Here is an 18,255-nt window from a genome sequence, read left to right on the forward strand (position 1 = left end):
GGAAAAATTAGACATTTTATATCTTTGACAAAGTTCATCGGATGTGATTGAAACTTTGTAGGATTATTCTTTACATCAAAGTATTTACATCTGTAGCCTTTTACGAACGTTATCAGAAAAACAAGGGAGATAACTAGCCTTTTCTGTTCGGCAACACACAACTTAACGTTGGGCTTTTCTCGGAAACTATAAAAGTGACCGGGCTCAAATTTTATGTGAACGTGACTCATTGTGTTGTGAATAGCAATTTCTTCCTGTCCATCTGATGCCTCATATAATATTCAGAACTGCGAAAGTGACTCGATCGAGCGTTTGCTCTTCTTGTTATCATTGCACCTTTGCTACAAAACTCGTGGTTACAACTTGACCAAAAGTCAATTATTATCAATAAACTAAGCAACATGCGCACACAAAAACATACTCAATTGTCGAGAACAGTGTCAGTTTTATTCCATGTAGATCTTAAATGCAAATGTACACATTTTCAGAAACAAGTCTTAGAATTCTGCATTTCAATCATATAAAAGATGTGAATTAATATAACCCACACCCATGATTTGTATTACTTCAACAGGGTATAATTATGGCTTGGCTTGCTGCAACATGTCAACGAGCACTCTTCAACACATATTTGTTTTGCACAAGGTTTACTAGACCTGTCAATTCAACGCATTAATCAAGATACTTTCAGGACCCTTCCCCAGACTTTATTGTTCATGTCAGCCGTTCTTTGTGCCAGATTGTGTATCCCTTTTGACTGACAATAATGCTGCAGAGGGAAATACTACAGTGGAACTTGTAAAATTCTGAGAAAATCAGCTACATCTTAAACAGGGGAAATTGTTTTACAGCAACAGTCACAATAATTGTAGGTGCACCTTTATGTCTGCTCATTTGAGTTTATTTTATGCAAAGAATTGCAAGTGAAATCACATGTATATATACCTGTAACTCCAATTATCCCAATACCTACACGAAACTATACTGAGACTAGAAATTCAAATGAGGAAAAATATTAGTACTGTAAATTGCCTTTTAAGTCTCCATCCGCTTTATGCACAGATTTTGCCCAAAGTAGGGGGTGGGGCGTTTACTAGGTACTGTGCCTGTGCAGGATCAGTTCCTCGTTAGAAATGGTGATATTTGGTATCTTGGTGTGAACATTTTAATTGGAGATGTATCTGTGCACAATTAGTCACCCTGTAAGTATCTTTCGTCTGATATGCAAGTGTCTAAACAGAAAAAAAAACACAACAAAAAATTCACTGAGAGTGAATGAACACACATCCTAAAAACCACAAAGTTAATAGTCAGTCAGTCATTGATACTGATCCAATCCATAGGAAATGGCGTAACCAAACACTGGTCGTTTCACATGCTCCCTTAAATCACTAAAATCAGACCTCTTCAACTTCCGAAGACGCTCTCTCATCTCCATCTTCTTTTCACAGGGCTATCCAGATACTCCAGTGACCAGAGTATTAAATAAACATTATAGTTGTCTTTCAGCATTCCCTAGAATGACAATGTCACTACAGGGTGCAGAACTGTGCACATCATTTAAAAAAAAACACACACACACACACACAAAACACACAACATATGTTGACGACACTGATCCAAATGTTGGAGGATGGGCGTTAACTAGGTACTGCGGGCGCTGAAAAGGTAGTTTATGGTACATAAAAAAAGCAAAAAACAATGTGCTTTGAGAGATAAAACATACACAAATTCAGAACGGTGCTAAATACAGAGTATGGTTACACCAACCCCCAACGAAATGTACTTCATATAACACCACAATGTACTTCAATACAGGCGACTAGGACGAAAGTCAGTGTACTGGCCAGTTGGATCTAAATTGTCATTCCTATGACCCATACACAGCAACTGCACATGGCGACCTTCACCCAAATATGTATGTCCACAATGTAAGCTGTGTATTGTTGCGTATCGTTTTGTTTTATTGATATTCCCATCCTCTTCTTCTTCCAGGGCGAGGTCACCTCCAATCTCTTCTCTGTGTGTGGGCCAGTGGGAGCCTGCTGTCATCAAGCACCAGTGCCTTGAAGTCCTGGAGCATAAACAGAAAACCACCCATCACTAAAGACGCTTGATTCAGAATCAAACTTCAAGTAATAAACATGAACCAAATGCAAGAAAAAGTGTGAAAATAAAAAGTAAAAGAATAGTATTTGTAATCTATTTATCTATGTAATGGGGTGCAGGTGTGAGTAAAAGGTGTGTGTGTGTGGTGGGGGGGGGGGGGGTTTACTTGTGGGCATAGGCTTTCCAGATTGTTGGCATTCTGACACACTGACCAGTGGCACTGTGTAAAAATGTGTTCCAGTACTACCGATGAGCAAAAGTGCCAGTTACACATCTTTAGGTACTTGGAATGAATGCCCAGTTTACCCATGCATTGAACAGTAAAACCTAAGTTTGCCAGCCCCCACCCCCCCCCCCCCCCCCCCCTCTCCGCCTTTTTTTTCTAAACATTTGTCTTTTAAGACATTACTTTCTCAGATGTCTTGTTTATAACCTCCATTCTAAAACATATTGCTTTTTACATTTAGTCAAGTTTTGATCTTTAATTGAGTTTGTAATATCTTAAAAGAAGGGCTCCACTGTATCTCTAATTTTTTTCTGCACAAGTGGTATTGAAGCAGCAGTAGTCAAGTGCTAAACCGCATAAAGGCCTGTTTGGTATACTATTCGATTCTGATGTTTCAAGCAGAACTGCTGTGTGACATGTGGTTGGAAAATGTGTCTCAGGGATTGTCTTGATTTTTAAACAATTGAACAGGATGGCAGACATGAATTTGAACTGCAAGGCATACACAATTCTAAAAGTTTAAAACATCATAATTATGACTTCCTACATTTTTAGCATGATCATGGAATCTGCTCGCCAATGTGTCATATATATTATAAAGATCAGTATGGAGGCAGAAATAATCAATCTGAAAAATATCCTTCATTTACAAAGAGCAAATGGGTGTAGTTTAAACAGTAAACAAGAATTCATATTTTAGAATACAGTGGAACCCCCTTTTATGACCTCCCAAAATCTGAGAAAATAAGGTCTTAAAAAGCAAGAAGTCTTACAATGAAGGTACATTTGCAGAGGTTATGACCTAAACATCTGAAACGCAAGGTCTTAAAATAGGGGAGATCTTGAATTGTAAAGGTTTTTAAAAGAGGGGTTTCATGGTACAGCACCCCAATTGTGGGGACTGTTCATTTGTATTTCCCTTTATGAGACACTAAAAGGTTGTGTGTAGTGACATTTAACTGCACAAAATATCTCGACAAAATCTGGATGCTGAAGCTGAATTTTAATTATTTGTCATTATCTTCTGAAAATAGGAAATAAATATATGTATACATACACATTCACTAGAATAGCAAAAAACAATAGGCACCAGTAATATAATTTGCGACTGAGACCTGCAAACCTCACTTTTTGTCATTATTTAATATTATTATTATTTTATTATTATTATGGTGAGCTTATATAGCGCGAACCACAATTAACTGTGCTCTCCGCGCTTTACATATTAATTTCTGCCGTGTGAAATGGAATTTTTTTACAGACAGACAGACAAACAAACATTTTTACACACAATATATAACGCATTCACATCGACCAGCAAACCTCAAGCCTGTTAGGCGAGCATTCACCTTTCGCGGCCTTTATTCCAAGTCACACGGGTATTTGATGGACATTTTTATCTATGCCTATACAATTTTGCCAGGAAAGACCCTTTTGTCAATTGTGGGATCTTTAACGTGCACACCCCAATATAGTGTACACGAAGGGACCTCGGTTTTTCGTCTCATCCGAAAGACTAGCACTTGAACCCACCATCTAGGTTAGGAAAGGGGGGAGAAAATAGCGGCCTGACCCAGGGTCGAACACGCAACCTCTCGATTCCGAGCGCAAGTGCGTTACCACTCGGCCACAAAGTCATCCACCTAACAAATCTTGCAGAATAAAAAGGTACTTACTGGAATTATTGAGTTTAGAGGAGGGTTGGACTTGGAGGGCGGTGTTGTTTTTTTGATCAGCCTTCTTCCCCAGCAAACCAATTTCAGTTTGAGAGGACTTAGACCAGTCCTTTCCTCTTCATCTGCCCACACATAGAGACTGCTAATTCCTCTCCCTATCCTGCCTCCGCACCTTTTCTCTTGCAGGGGCAGCTCTGTTGTTGTTTTGAACATGAAACTTCCATAGCCTGGAAATAAAGACAAATTCATGAAAAGGATAGGCCTACACTATTCATCAATCCACCTTACAGTTAATGAGTTATTGTATCAAACTTCAATCATCATCAACTTCAAGAAAAGCTCACTTGAGTTTGACATATATACTCCCCTGCATGCGCACACACACACACACACGCACACACACACACACACACACAGTGATCATGCATACACAAGTCTGAGAACACACAAACACACAGGCACACACACACACACACACACACACACACACACACACAACAGATGCACAAGACAATGATTTCCTCGACACTGTTCAGTGGGATAAGTATGTCTTCTCTTTTGGGTTACTATTCTGAGAATAAACACGATTTTCAGAGCTGTAATGATATCCATGGTACCTGTGAAACACCAGGAACACAGTACCTCTGAGCTATAGCGGATACTGTTATAAGAGTATCTTCCCTTTCCTTATGCCTGTACTTCCTGCAAGATGGATACCCCTTTCTCCCGAGTATGCAGTGAGCGTGAGTGAATGACACACATACTGTTATACAACAACATGAACAGTAAACAATAACATCACAAGAGCTCTCTCATGTTCGGTGAAATACTGCTTCGAACTCCGTCTTGCACGCAAAGCGCACGTTTACTGTTCCAAGTGTAGTATCTGTGGATTTCCCGTACGGAGTAAGGGAAACAACTCCCTTTTCCCCTCCCGTGACCGGAACCAATAAGCCACGCTTCGGCGGGCTTATTGGGGAGTGTTGACTGAGAAACTGAACCGAGCAGACGTATTGCACCGAGCGCGCCGTAACCGAAGACAGTAACAGAGAACTAAGGTAAGTCTCCCCGCAGGAGCTCGCAAACCCTTTATGTGACTCAATGATGTAGTCGTGGCGTTATGCTGTCCGGGCTTAAGATAAGGCCAAAAAAAAAAAATTGTCTGTTTAGGGTAACATGACCAAAAAAAGTAGGGTCGGTAGGTAGGTAAGTTTTTTTTTTTTTTTTTTTTTTTTTTTTTGGTGTGTGTGTGTAAATGCTATGTTGGCTGAACATTCACTTCTTATATTTGATGAACACATGTTTCAAAACTAACGTATAAATAAAACAGAGAAAGGGAGAGAAAGAAACGCCAAATGTCTCTTTTAAGCATTTTTGGCTCACGTAAGTGTAGCCTATGCGATCGTAACTTTGTCTGTCTGTGCGTGCGTGCGTGCGTGCGTCTGTGCGTGTGTATGTCTGTGGTAGAAACTCTAACATTTGAAGACGTCACATTACATTGACGTCACATTATGACGTAAGAGGGTTAGACGTCACGCGAAGGAAGTACTGACAGTCTCGGTCATTATTATTTTGAGCGCGCCGAGACTAGTTGGCAGTCGTGTCCTTGTAAGTACTGTAGGCTACATGCAGACAGACAGATCTAGATCTAGTGTCTCGCTTTCTTGCACAGTTTCACCTATGCTCTTTCTGTGTGTGTGTGTGTGTGTGTGTGTGTGTGTGTGTGTGTGTGTGTGTGTGTGTGTGTGTGTGTGTGACGGAGTGATTGAGTTTGTGTTACTGTTTGTCGATTTCTTACGTGAGCCTTGATGGCTTCGCCTCTTGTTACCTCTTTTTTTGTTTTGTTTTTTGTTTAAATCAAAAAAAAGTTTTTGGGTCGGCGCCAAATCGATAGGGTCGGTCGGGTTACCCTAAACAGACAATTTTTTTTTTTTTTGCCTAAGGCTGGGCCTTACAAGCCCCGGGCGGCGTTTACGTCTTTTAATTAGCAGCACTTTCCGAGCTGGGCTTGGGTTCTGCCTTTTAACACGTGTGTTTACATGTACGTCAGAGCGATAGAGTGCATGCGTGAAATGTCTCGTCTTGTTATATGTTTACAGCTCGGCCGTTACTACACAAGTGATCGATCAGTGACATGAATGGAAGTTTTAACAATGCATAGATACGTAAGGGAGTAAACGTGCAACTTCAGAGACATATATATTTGAAAGGATCACCAACAGGCAACAAACATGTCCAAAATAATCGGACCAAGTACTACCACTACCTGTACTGAATGATCTCTATCAAGGCGAATGATTCGGAGTAGACGGGCGCAGTGGCGTGGTGGTAAGACGTCGGCCTCCTAATCGGGAGGTCGGGAGTCCGAATCCCGGTCGCTGCCGCCTGGTGGGCTAAGAGTGGAGATTTTTCTGATCTCCCAGGTCAACTTATGTGCAGACCTGCTAGTGACTTAACCCCCTTCGTGTGTACACGCAAGCACAAGACCAAATGCGCACGGAAAAGATCCTGTAGTCCATGTCAGAGTTCGGTGGGTTATGGAAACACGAAAATACCCAGCATGCCTACTCAACGAAAACGGAGTGAAGCTGACTATGCTCTCAGAGTATAGTGTGGGGAACCCAAATAGGCAAACGAGCTCACACGTAACCAGACAATTCTGGAACGCTGAAGAAGAAGAAGAAGATTCGGAGTGCACCAGAGCTATTTGACTCGCATGATCGATTCAGGCTTTGCAGTCCTGCTCAGAGCAACTTGTAAACAGATACTGACTGTCTCATTGAAAGCATTATTTTCTGTCAGATAACGTTTACTATGTAACACTCACCTTGTCAGACTAAAATAATCGCCGAGAGATGCCATTTTGATTGTTGTGACAAATTGGACTAGTTACTACGCGACCACACGCGACCTTGCACTACCTTGCGCGACCTCAAACTAAAGCATGTACATGTAATATTTTTATATATATAGTATCTTTACAACATTATCTGACTTTATACCAAGTTTTAAGTCAAAGAAATTAAAAATAAAGGAGTTATAATGTATTTTGCGACGAGCTATCGAGCGAAAGTGAAATCATCGTGGTTCAGCGTCCGACCATGTTCGCATTGATTTAAGATCAACCTCAAACTAAATAAATATTCATGTAATATGTTTATATATCTAGTATCTTTACAACATTATCATTACTTTGTACTAAGTTTTAAGTCAGAGATATAAAACATAAGGAAGTTATGATGTATTTTCGAAGAGCTAGCGAGCAAAAGTGCAAGCATCGGATATCTGCGTCCGACCATGTTCGCATTGAGCCTGCGTTCTTAAATCAATGCGAACATGGTCGGACGCTGAACCACGATGCTTTCAGTTTCGCTCGATAGCTTGTCGCAAAATACATTATAACTCCGTTATTGTTAATTTCTTTGACTTAAAACTTGGTATAAAGTCAGATAATGTTGTGAAGATACTACATGTACATGCTTTAGTTTGAGGTCGCGCAAGGTAGTGCAAGGTCGCGTGTGGTTGCGTGCGGTCGCGTAGTAATTAGTCAGACCCCACCCAACCATTACAAGAGTGCTCTTTCCTTGGATTCTTTTACGACAGTTAATTAGCTATCAAAACTGTTGAATTTGCAAAGTAAAGTTATTCCTCGTGGATGGTAGCATTATTTGTAACATAGAATCTTATGGTGAAGCTTTGAAAGCGATCTGAAGGCCTTTTCCCGGCGGATACTATCCCTTTAAGCTAGGTTGACGCTCTCTCTCTTTACTGAGTTTTTCTCTCACAGCGAATGATGAGAAATACAAATATTACAATGCCATCAATTTAAATTAAAATCTGTGTGCGAAAAATCAATTTTAATGAGAACTTCATTGAGCACACTCATTAGGCTACTACATTAGGCTAATGAATTTTGGTAATCATCTTGAACTTTAGTGTGTTAAATTCATAGCTCATAATTCAGAGGCATTTAAGTCTCCAAATTTGTAGAACCTGCACTTGTAATCATAACAAGTCATTTTAGATCCCGTTGAAGTTACGGAATGAACTCCGATGAACTGTACGAATGCATTTCGTTTACATGGGTCAAAGAAGGTCCGTATGAGCGGAGCAAGGGAAACAACTCTTTCGCGTAGTAAATGATGTCCCATGGTTGACAACGTACGCCATTTTCGGTGCATTTTCGGCGATTGAACAACCAAATTAATTAATTATGCTTAAGTTTGGAGCTCAATCCGTCAGTTAATTGGAGGAGTGGGGGCTCTCGCCAAGATCCGGGATGCTGGTTTTGTTTTCCTCAGTAAAGACTGAGCAGAATTGCTCGTTTAATATGTTGGCCTTCACTGAGGGATCGCTGTCGCGTCGCGTTTCTTACTCTTGATGTAAGTCCACATCTTCTTCAGGTTACCCTCTTCTGAGATAATTAAGGTCAGCGACGTAGGTGGAATGCGCTGACCTGCACGTCTTCCTGGTTTTCTTTTGCAGGGTCTTGAAACGATCCCAGTCTGCTCTCCTCTGGGACCTTTTCTCTCTCTTCCAGGCACGATTCTTTCTTCTGGAGAGGCGTTTGATGGTTTGGTTAACCCAGGGTTGGTGGTGCTTGGTTGAGCAGACTTTGGTGGGTACATGGTCTTTGAGCGCCTTCAAAAGGGCGCTGTGTATCTGGCCGACACGCAGCAGGTCTTGTGTAAAGGACTATGTCTCTCTTCATTGCTTGGGTGTCGGCCATGCCCCACAGGTGGACGGAGCGGGGGACTGGTTTGACCTTGACTGGCTTGATGTTGCTGTCAACCCTGACAATGTCATGGTCACTCGGTCCCAGGATTATACCGATCTTGCTGATGAGGCTGGGCCTATTTGTAAAGAAGTAGTCCAGCACTGCTTGGTCTCTTGTTGGTTCGAGGTTTGCTTGGAATAGGCCGGCGTCCTGGCATTTGGTGAGGTACGTATGCCTGGTTTGTTGCCTTGGGGTACTGGTTACCTTTGATGCAGCCAGTCTTCCAGTGGATGTCCGGCAGGTTCAGGTCACACATACACACGCACATACACCAGTCCCTCTCATGAACGGACACCCTTGGGCCATAGCAAAACTGTCCGTACATTGCAGGTGTCCGGTCACGGGAGGGGTGACCACACCACCCCCTCCCCCATACACACACAGAGACACACAAACAACAGCATTGAGTCTATGCTAATCACTTCTTGTGGCTGCTAAACAATAAACTCCTAATACTTCTTTAAACGTTCTGTAAAAATGATTTGTATGAAAAGTGTTGAAAAGAAGAGATAAAATAAATCTTCAAGGCAGTGAACACACTCACCATATGCACTGACATACGAAAGCAGCCACACAAACACAGCACAGAGGAGCGTGTGCAGATGCCTTGCAAGAATAAGCTTAACAGACCAGTTTGAATAAATAGCAGCAGATAGAGCTGCATGTCATAATCATGTAATTTATTTTCATCTTGTCTGACTTTATTGACTGCATGCCGATCATGTGGCATGGCAGTGACTTTTCACTCTTCAGTCGGAAATACACTGTACATAACACAGCTCCCACTCTCCCTCACTAATGCCTACCCCAAGCCGTGACAACTGATGCTTGGAAATTGTGTGGAAGAGTACACCTCTCTATTTATCTCCAATGCTCTTCCTGCTGACATGCAGTGACACCGGACACCCCACCGAGTTTAGCCAGCTACCCCTCCACCACCCCCCCCCTCCCTCTCTCTCCCTCCCCTCAGCCATGTACTGTTTGGTGCTGTGTATGACGGCTTACTAGCGCCAAAACTAAAAATTAGTAATTAACCCGTGAAAGTTACTAATTTTCACGAGAAAATTACAATTCTGACGTGAAAATTAGTAATTTTCACGTGTTAATTACTAATTTTCTAGTGTTAATAACTAATTTTCAAGTGTTAATGTCTAATTTTCAGTTTTGGCTCGCTTCCTGACGGCTTACTAGTGCCAAAACTAAAAATTAGTAATTTTCACGCGTTAATTACTAATTTTCTTGTACCTCGTGACTGTGGGGGCTCAATGCGCATGCGCGACTGTTTCACCTGCCAGAGCAAAACATCCTTCGATTCGAAACTTTTCTGGTCCATAGTTCTTTAATTAGATGTAAATTAACACTAAGAGCTGAGCGCATGTGTAGATAACCGTGACATACAACTGTCTGTCCGAAAACTTGTTGAATAACGAATTCTATCGAAAGATATTTGTGAAAGTGTGTGAGTCTCGATGAAGAGATCCGTCTGCTAGTCGTCGGACCTTTTGCACATGTCCGACCGGCCGCCATTTTTCCTCTCTCGGTTCGAACATTTTCGGATCGATTGTCCTTCCCTAATACACTTTTAAGCAAATGTATGAGTGTGGTAGTGGAAACAAATATGAAGTACAGCTGTCTGCCTGACAATTTTTCGAATAAGGAATTATATTGAAAGATATCTGTGAAAGTGTGAGACCACAGCCGATCAAAAGTCCGTCTGCTACGAACAGCTTCGTTTCGAAAGTTTTCAGGGTCGATTATTCTTTTCTAAGATACCCAAAACAACGTTTAGGATAGCGCTATTGCAGAAAACAGTGACATGCATCTTCCCGTCGAATTACTTGCTCGATAAGGCCTTCTATTAAAAGATATTTTAGAAATAGTGTGAGAGTGATGTTTGCCGGGCCGCGTTGAAGCCTCTCAGTGCGGACTCTTAAAATCCGACTACTGTGACCGAAAACGAGGCAAAAATGAAAATTAGTAATTAACACTGTTAATTACTAATTTTCACGTGAAAACGATAACCCTAGGTTTTGGCACAAGTAAGCCGTCATAGCTGTGGCCAGAGAGGTCAGCTCCAACTGTTCACTCAGAGCAAAACCAGTTGACTGTGTCGTAACTTTTGACAAAGCAAGACAACTGAAGGGTTCACAGATTAGGCAACCGACTCACTGGTCAAGGCTGAGGGGAAACAAGAGTATCTTGTCAATGAAAGAGGTTACACACAGACACACGATGCTGAGAACTGTGGCCGGTTTTTCACTCTCTTTCGCTCAGGACCTTCATCGACTGTGGTTTCTGTTGTTTACGTCCAACAGACAAGAATAATGAGCACAGTGCAGTTTCATGTTGGCATCTTCGCATGTACTCCACTCCTGACCAAAACTACCCCCCTCCTGATGGGTACAGGTGCACTCAAGTTACCAGTGACTGTCATCACGCCATTGCGGCTGTGATCTTTGTACCAAGAGCCGGACTGCTCTGTTATCGATTTTGTTGTGGTGAAAATTTGACGATGGTCTGTCCGTACATTGGAGGTATGACCTGCTGTTGGGACCAAAAATGAGTGTCCGCGTCCACGTTTTGCAGGTGTCCGTTTAAGGGGGGGCAAATATAGAAGGAAAACACTCCGTGCCGAGCAAATGTGTCCGTACATGTCAGGTGTCCGCTCACGCCGGGGGCAGTACATTGCAGAGACTGCTGTACACCATGACCCTCATCTCGATTCCCCGTCTATTTTAAAACATATAGTCAAAACTTGACTAAATGTAAAAAAGGAAGAATAAAGAAGCACAGCTTGGCCAGATGAGACCCCCCCCCCCCCCCCAGCCCCCTGTAGGAGCTGTTTGGCGACCTAGTGGCCCTGAACAAGACTGCAGCATTTGTGCGTGCCACAGGAGTGGATGTCTAGAACAGTAGAAGAAGCGAAAGAGAAAACAAGTCGCGTAAGGCGAAAATACAACATTTAGTCAAGTAGCTGTCGAACTCACAGAATGAAACTGAACGCAATGCCATTTTTCAGCAAGACCGTATACTCGTAGCATCGTCAGTCCACCGCTCATGGCAAAGGCAGTGAAATTGACAAGAAGAGCGGGGTAGTAGTTGCGCTAAGAAGGATAGCACGCTTTTCTGTACCTCTCTTTGTTTTAACTTTCTGAGCGTGTTTTTAATCCAAACATATATCTATATGTTTTTGGAATCAGGAACTGACAAGGAATAAGATGAAAGTGTTTTTAAATTCATTTCGACAATTTAATTTTGATAATAATTTTTATATATTTAATTTTCAGAGCTTGTTTTTAATCCAAATATAACATATTTATATGTTTTTGGAATCAGAAAATGATGAAGAATAAGATGAACGTAAATTTGGATCGTTTTATAAATTTTTGACTCACATGCGAAGCAAAAGTGAGTCTATGTACTCACCCGAGTCGTCCGTCCGTCCGTCCGTCCGTCCGTCCGTCCGGACGTCCGTCCGTCCGGACGTCCGTCCGGAAAACTTTAACGTTGGATATTTCTTGGACACTATTCAGTCTATCAGTACCAAATTTGGCAAGATGGTGTATGATGACAAGGCCCCAAAAAACATACATAGCATCTTGACCTTGCTTCAAGGTCAAGGTCGCAGGGGCCATAAATGTTGTCTAAAAAACAGCTATTTTTCACATTTTTTCCATTTTCTCTGAAGTTTTTGAGATTCAATACCTCACCTATATATGATATATAGGGCAAAGTAAGCCCCATCTTTTGATACCAGTTTGGTTTACCTTGCTTCAAGGTCAAGGTCACAGGAGCTCTTCAAAGTTGGATTGTATACATATTTTGAAGTGACCTTGACCCTGAAATATGGAAGATAACTGTTTCAAACTTAAAAATTATGTGGGGCACATGTTATGCTTTCATCATGAGACACATTTGGTCACATATGATCAAGGTCAAGGTCACTTTGACCCTTATGAAATGTGACCAAAATAAGGTAGTGAACCACTAAAAGTGACCATATCTCATAGTAGAAAGAGCCAATAAGCACCATTGTACTTCCTATGTCTTGAATTAACAGCTTTGTGTTGCATGACCTTGAATGACCTTGACCTTGGGTCAAGGTCACATGTATTTTGGTAGGAAAAATGTGTAAAGCAGTTCTTAGTGTATGATGTCATTGCTAGGTTTAGTTATTTGACCTTGGTCAAGGTCAAGCATGTGAGTCGTATGGGCTTTGCCCTTCTTGTTATTTTTTTTTACAATTTTCAGATTTTTAATGACCAAAGTCATTAATTAATTTTTAAGCCACCAAGCTGAAATGCAATACCGAAGTCCGGGCTTCGTCGAAGATTTCTTGACCAAATGTGACCCTCCACCACGAAATGAGTCGCATGTCACCTTTGCATGATTTTCATATTTTTACATTTTCCTAAAGAGTTTTTTAAGCTCTATCCAGTGGTGCAAACCGTTTTAGAAAAGAGCAAAAACTGTTTGAGTTATAAGCCTGTGACTAAGGTGATCCTCCCACTGTTACCATACACTCCCCGGTCTTATATTAAGCCTAGCGCAGAACCGCGCGAGGTGACATGCGACTCATTTCGTGGTGGAGGGTCACAAATTTTCAACCAATTTGGTTGAAAAATGAGGGCGTGACAGTGCCGCCTCAACTTTCACGAAAAGCCGGATATGACGTCATCAAAGACATTTATCAAAAAAATGAAAATTTTTTTCGGGGATTTCATACCCAGGAACTCTCATGTCAAATTTCATAAAGATCGGTCCAGTAGTTTCGTCTGAATCGCTCTACACACACACACACACACACACAGACAGACACACACACACACGCACATACACCACGACCCTCGTTTCGATTCCCCCTCGATGTTAAAATATTTAGTCAAAACTTGACTAAATATAAAAAAGAAGTGACAGAGTATATTTGTAAAAAGGATTTTTTTGATAATCATTATTAAATTACATTCTTATCCCAACTCACATCAAGCAATTTACTCCAGTTTAGTGCTAGGACGCTGAATAGCATCGCCTTGGTAACAAGGGGAGGTCACCCTAAAAAAGAGCTACCTTGACCCCTTATCATGACAAAGTCACGCGTGACTTCCTGACCTTGCCGCCATCTTTGAATCATTCACTCTCCAGCGATCTGTGTCTACAGACGTGTTTTGATTTTGCTCCGGCTTTCAGCCGGTTTGTCTGACTTCTGCCTTTGTCAGACCCTGCCTTGGTACTTGCACACGGTCCCTCTGCTCCTACAGTGCAGAGATCTCTGTCGAGATTGATCGCGTCGTCATTAGACCCATTCAGGTTTCGTGACGATGCGGTAGAGAAAGTTGTCACTCTTCTGGTAGGGAAGACGGCTACAGTAGAACAGTTTGTTATACTGAGTCCTCTTTCTTGTCTCTGGGGGAATAAGCACATGATCTTTTCAAGTTATCCTCTGTTTAGGAAACTTTGCAAGATTTTTTTATAGAGCTCTATCTTCTCTGCTCTTGTTAACTTCGAGTTTCGTCGTGACGCTCGGGAGAAGGATGTCATGTCGCTTCTAGCTGCTTTGGCTAAAGTCTTTTGAACAGCGGAGCCTCCCAGCGCTTTTCTTGGCACATTGCTTGGCTCAGGTTGCAAACAAGAGGCGGATCTACTCCGCTCTTTGCTTTTTGTGGTTCATCTTCTGGGAGAAGCTGTGATCTGCGTCGGCTGGCCACATTTGGCCTTTATTTAGGCAAGATGCGGAGCTAAGCAAACACACATTGGGTTAAACCCTCTGCCTTAGGCAGCTTCGCGGTATGTACGCCCATCTTTGGTGCGGCATACCTCTTATTTTTCACCTTCTAGGGTGAAGTTGCTAAGGCCTCAATTTTTGTTTTTTGCCTCTGTGGTGAAAAACAAGGCAAGCTGTTAAAACTTTCTCGGCTTTTACGGCTTACGGAATTGCGCTTTCTCATCAGGGTCATAAGCTTTGGTTTCTGACAAGTCGCCAGAACATGTCCAGATTATGGGCTCACATTCTGACTAAATTTTTAGGCTCACTGAGCCATTGCTCGTAACCTCTCAGTCGGAACTTTTCCGGCTAAGCCTACCTCTTGAGGCAGTGGCTTCTGTCAGCGACTTTCGCTGCGCAGCACAAAGGACTCGCAGGATTTCCTTAGTTTCAGCTTTTCTTTCTAAGAGGTTACGGAAAGAACTAAACACCATCATGTGGCTAAGCCTAGGTTTGGCACAGACGTTTTTAGCATTGGGGTTGTTTTTCTTCCACACGCAAAGACATACACCGTCGATTGGCGGGTACGCCCTTCACAGAGAGGGGTGGACAGGTTGCAAAGTCTTTTTCGTACTCTGTCCTTGATAAAGAGAGCGGCTGTACGTGTTCTGACCTCTCTTCTTGGCCAAATGGATTCGATGGCCACTCTTGTGCCCTTAGGCAGAGTCCACAAGCGGCCATTTCAGGCTGCCCTGAGTTCGCTGTGGAAGCCTTCTCTTCAGGGCTGGGAGACAGTAGTCTCTCTTGAAAGCTGGTTTCGGCACACAACGAGGCAGTGGCTGCTCCCTGGGATTTCACAGGGAGTGCCAATCTCGTTTGCCCCCCCCGGACGAGTTTCTGTTCACAGACGCGTCTATGGAGGGCTGGGGTGCCCATCTTTCTGTTCACACTGCGTCAGGTCTGTGGAACGAGACGCAGAGTGGGGGGCACATTAATGCCCTAGAGTTAGAGGCTGTTTTCCTGGGACTCCAATCGTTTCTGTCTATGGTCAGGAACGAATAAATTGGGGTTCGCACAGACAACACGACCATGGCGGCCTATTTCAACAAACAGGGAGGCACTTTGTCTCTCGCTCTTTCTGTCAGGTCAGGTCAGATTCTTGCCTGGGGCAGCCAGCACCTTATTCTGTTGTCAGCGAAGTACGTCCCAGGCATACTCAACGTTCTTGCGGACTACTTCAGTCGCCCGTAGTGTACGATGCACACGGAGTAGACTCTGACTCATCAGGTCCTACAACGTCTGGGTGGCATTTCAGCAAGCCTACAGTCGATCTGTTTGTGACAAGATTCTCCTGCAGGCTTCAGGTCTTTATCTCCCCCTTTCCAGACCCAGAGGGGAGGGAAACAGACGCCCTCGAAGTAAATTGGTCGCGTCTGAACCTATGCTTTCCCCCCGTTTCATCTCTTGGGAAAGGTTCTCAGGAAGGCGGAGCGGGGACAGCCTTGCTTGGTGTTGGTGGCCCCTTGGTGGCCCAGCCAACATTGGTTCCCCGTCCTCCTTCGCCTCGCAGACGGCCCTCCATTCTTTCTAGGTCGCTGCGCCGTTCTGGCTCCTCAGACGCTACTTTAGGCTTTGTCCAAAAGGCCCACAGGGAATCGACCAGCACTGTTTATGCGTCACACTGGTCAGCTTGGACAAAGTGGTGCTCGGAGAATGGAGTTACTGCTACTTCACCTCGCTCTATGCATGTAGCAAATCATCTCTCGTGTTTGGCTGCTCAGGGCTTGGCTCCTTCTTTTTTGAGAGTCAGACGCTCAGCCATTTCTTCTACTCTGAAGCAATTAGGGCATAGCATTAACCTGGGCGGTGTAATTGCTAGTGTTCTTTAAGGGGGCAGCGATTGGTTTTACGAAGGCTAAGTCCCCTCTTCCCGCGTGGGACTTATTTTTTGGTACTCAAGTTTCTAGCCTCTTCGGATTTCGAACCTTTAGCTTCAGCGAGCTTAGCTAACTTGACTCGTAAAGCCTTGTTCCTCGTTTTGTTAGCCTCTGCCAGTGGAGGCGGTGAGGTGCACGCTCTTTCAGGCCTGGCTAAGGATATTTCTTTTGAGAGCTATGGCTCTTTTGTTTTAAGATTTCGGCCGGAGTTCCTTGCCAAATCCAAAAACAAGGTCTGTCCTCCTCTGTTATTCGCATTCCTCCTTTAAGTAGGATGCTTGCGTCTGGTGACCCTGATATGGTCAATTGTCCTGTTCGTACTTTTACCAGCTACTTATCCCGTACCACGCCCTTTAGGTCTAGGGACCATAATCTGCTCTTCATCTCAGTTGACACTGAAAGGAGCAAGGACTTGTCGCGGGTCACTTTGGTAAGATGGGTCTCTACGCTTATTAAACAAGCGTATGCGTGGTGGCACAGACAAGTTGGGATTGGGCATTCTGTCCTTCCTATGAAGTTGTCAAGAACTCATGAAGCCAGAGCCTGGGCTACTTCTCTGGCAGTCCTCCGCTCAGGCGTGCTGGCAGAGGTCTTAGGCGCTGCCTACTGGAAATCGCAGGGTGTTTTCATCAACTTTTACCTGCGAGATGTGGCCAGCACTCGTCATGGTGGCAGTAGCTCCCTACCAGCCATTGTCGGCTGGACAAGTGGAATTTTGTTTCCCCACCTCCTTCATTAGCATTCTGCTTGATGTGAGTTGGGATAAGAATGTAATTTAATTGAAAATTTTCATCTAAATTTTAATTTGATTATATACTTACCCAACTCACATAGTTGATACCCGCCCGCCTGCCCCGCTTTTGGGGTTTTTATGGGGGTTTTTTCCTAAAAAAGAGGGAAATTTTTCTATGTTCGCTTTCGATTGAATGATTCAAAGATGGCGGCAAGGTCAGGAAGTCACGCGTGACTTTGTCATGATAAGGGGTCAAGGTAGCTCTTTTTTAGGGTGACCTCCCCTTGTTACCAAGGCGATGCTATTCAGCGTCCTAGCACTAAACTGGAGTAAATTGCTTGATGTGAGTTGGGTAAGTATATAATCAATTTAGATGAAAATTTTCAAATTTTGATGTAGTGAGCCTTTTGCCCTGATTTTCAAATTTTTTTTTTCCTTTTTTCCACAGGCACATTGACCAGTCAGGAACGTAAGCGCCTTGAACACTGAACAGTCCGGGACCTTGGCTTCTCTCTACAACATGGAGGAAAGGGACACATCAGTTGTGTCCGACGTCAAGATAGAGATTGATGTGGCTGAAGACCTACCGCTGTGTTGGCACATGACGGAACCACAGTCAGCCGGTAAGGCTAGCAAGACACCTCAGACATAAAAAGGAACAAATTCAACAACTCTGCTAAAAACGTATGCCTTAATTTCCTGCAGACTGCTTGCTCTTGTTGTTGCGCTGACTTTTTTAAGTACATGTGTTTCTATTCTCGTGGTATTGTTCATAAGTGGCTAATATGTTGTTGTAATTTGATTGTTAAGTTATTTTGCTAAAATGTATATGTATTTGATGCTGGAATCCAGACTAAGTAGTGCCTTGTTTTACGGTTGATGTTTAATGCAGACCTGTTTACCAGTACGATTTGGGCGTATTTTGTACGCCAAATTATTATCAGTACGCAAATACGCGACACACGCACAAAATACGCATAAGAAAAAATCTAGAATACGTTTTCCGGTGTTGGTGTGCTGATTACGGGATGGTACAACTGATACCGGTTTCGGTCGAAGGGAGATAACTATGACAGCGAGTCTTCAGCTGTGGAAA

The 18,255-nt window shown here is 43.0% G+C and overlaps 1 long non-coding RNA gene across 2 annotated transcripts; it reads right to left on the bottom strand.

Moving 5' to 3' along the window:
- Positions 1–405: 405 nt before the first annotated feature.
- On the bottom strand, positions 406–4,742 carry LOC138968271 (uncharacterized). Of its 2 annotated transcripts, none has more exons than XR_011456116.1 (3): positions 4,629–4,742; positions 4,012–4,238; positions 406–2,074 (listed from the first exon to the last, which is right to left on the bottom strand). It is a non-coding gene; the product is annotated as an uncharacterized lncRNA (long non-coding RNA). The 2 variants fall into 2 exon arrangements; XR_011456117.1 differs by having other exon boundaries at positions 4,654–4,723.
- Positions 4,743–18,255: the final 13,513 nt, after the last annotated feature.

Source organism: Littorina saxatilis, linkage group LG6 (genome assembly GCF_037325665.1).
Source record: "Littorina saxatilis isolate snail1 linkage group LG6, US_GU_Lsax_2.0, whole genome shotgun sequence".
In the NCBI taxonomy this organism is placed as follows: domain Eukaryota; kingdom Metazoa; phylum Mollusca; class Gastropoda; order Littorinimorpha; family Littorinidae; genus Littorina; species Littorina saxatilis.